The sequence below is a fragment of the Gossypium hirsutum genome, chromosome A03 (genome assembly GCF_007990345.1).
Source record: "Gossypium hirsutum isolate 1008001.06 chromosome A03, Gossypium_hirsutum_v2.1, whole genome shotgun sequence".
Taxonomy (NCBI): Eukaryota; Viridiplantae; Streptophyta; class Magnoliopsida; order Malvales; family Malvaceae; genus Gossypium; species Gossypium hirsutum.
In genome coordinates, this window is record NC_053426.1 from 58,846,209 (window position 1) to 58,848,703 (window position 2,495).

Consider the following 2,495-nt stretch of genomic DNA (forward strand, 5'->3'; position numbering starts at 1 on the left):
AAAAGAAAATTTTATGGTTGTGAAAAATCACAAGAGGCAATTTATTTAGGGTTAGGAATGATATATATAATTTATAGTAAAGCTTTTAAGCGAAATTGACAACATTTTAAGTGACAGGCTTCATTATTTGTAACAGCCTATTTTTAAGTGAAATCGAAACAGTGATTTCGGGACCACAATCCGATTCAAAAATAAAATTCATTTTTATTTTATTATGAGGTCCGTAATATGTTAGAAAGGTCATGTGAAAATCCCGATAAGAAAATTTTATCGATTATGTGCTTAATTACGAGAAGGACTAAATCGCATAAAATACAAAGGTTGAATTCTATAGCTACAAGGATTAAATAGCTATGGAATTCAAAACTTAAGGTCCTTATATGATAATTAGACTATAAAAGAAAAGTATGTAGATATTTTGGTGACTCGTCCTTGGAGATTTAGAAAAAAAGGGTAAGGACTAAATTGGAAATTGAAAAAAATATTTAATTAATTAAAAGATGATAAAAGATATCATCTTATTTTTATGTCATATTTAACCTAAAATACATGGAAACCCTAGGAGAGAGAGAAGAAACTTTCATGGCTTAATTGGGTAAGTTTCCTTGTCCCGTTTTTAGTAATTTTGATATTTTTGAAACCAGGATAGCTTAATCTATCTATTTGGGGTATCAATTTGAAAACTTATCAAAGTATAAAGTATAAAAATTGGTTCATGGATGAATATGCTGAAAATTAGAAATTTATGGTAGAAAATGAAAGGTTGTTGATAGATAAACAATAGTGATTTTTGATGAAAACATGATTTGGGGACTAAAATGTAAAGTTATGAAATTTGATGAAAAATTTTGAATTTTTTTGAATACATGTGCTGTAAATTTTTTGATGGGATTTTGGTTAGGCTTGGAATAGGGAGTAAATTGAACAAATTTCATTTTCCGAGCCTAGGGACAAAATTAGAATTTATGGAAAAGTTAGGGGCAAAATGGTAATTTTACCTAGGATGTAAATTGAGTCCAAATGAATATGAAAGTTTGAAATTGATGGTTAAATTCATTTATATAGATCTGAACAATATAAATTCAAGGTTAGACTTAAGAAAAGAAAATGTTTCGGATTAGTAGATTATATATATGAACAAGTGTCGAGGTAAGTTCATGTAACTTAATCGAGCATGTAAATATGTTAAATTGAATGTTGTGTTTGTATGGAATGTGATTTATATTGATGTGAATTGTTTGATTACTATGATGAAGAATTGGATACATGTTTGAAACGGTGAAAAAGGGTTAAGCTCTGTTTGAATATTGAATTCTGATGAATATATGTGCTTTCCCAAATGAATGAGGTCCTACAATTGTTGTTGACGGGATTTAGCTTGAACAAGTAATCCTATTGATCTCATTATAGAAAGGATTTAGCCCGGACGGGTAATTCTGATGTAATCCCTCTCGAGCATATGTTACAATTAGGGTTTAGCCTGGACTAGTAATCCTAATTGAGCTCTTCTGAGCATATGTTACATAAAGGATTTAGCCTGGACTGTTAATCTTGTAATACGATATGTGGCTCGAGAGTGTGTTCTTTGATTAAGTGCCCGAATGGGCACCTTTAAATATGAATTGACGGGTTATTGAATTGTACACCTTGAGTGTACTACTCGAGTATCCATCAGAATTTCAACGATTCAATGGACAAAACTCTTGGCGTAATGAGAGAATTATGAGATGAAATGATAATTTCTTGGAAGAATATTGCATGATGAGATCATCTATGTTTACTTGATGTATATGTAAATTTTGTGACTGACATGTTTGATTGAATACATGTGTTTAGGCAATTATGCCAAATGGATGGAAAACATGATATTGTATGCTTAGATTTAATAAACGGGATTGGTAAGTTTAGTTTCCATTATATGAACTTACTAAGCATGTAATGCTTACTCTGTTTCATTTTTCCCTGTTTTATAGTGCTCGAAAGCTTACAAAGGTTAGAGATCATTGGAGCATCATCACACTATGTATTAGTTTATTTTGGGTATATATAGTAAAATCATTTTGGTATGATGGCATGTATAGGCTAATTTGGCCATAGATGGCTTAAATATGTGGTTTGTAATCTAGCCATAGGAATGGCTAGTAATAGTTGTTTTTGATATACTTGTAATGTCATACTATGGTAGTTATATACATGTTAAAAGATTGTTCAAATTATGCCTATCATATGTAATATACCAAGGTAAGATTATAAACATATATGCATGTAATGATATGCCATGTTGAATGATAGAGTTTGCTTAATTTGAATGCTTGAAATGGTTGGTATTTGGATGTGAGTTTAAGTGCAGGTCATTGGTGTGATTTTGGGTGAGAAATGAAGCTAGAAATGACTTTATTTTGTCTACATGGGCAGACACACGAGCGTGTGTCTAGACCGTGTATGACACACCGCCTGGTACATGGGTGTGTGGTTAGGCCGTGTGTCCCCTGCAC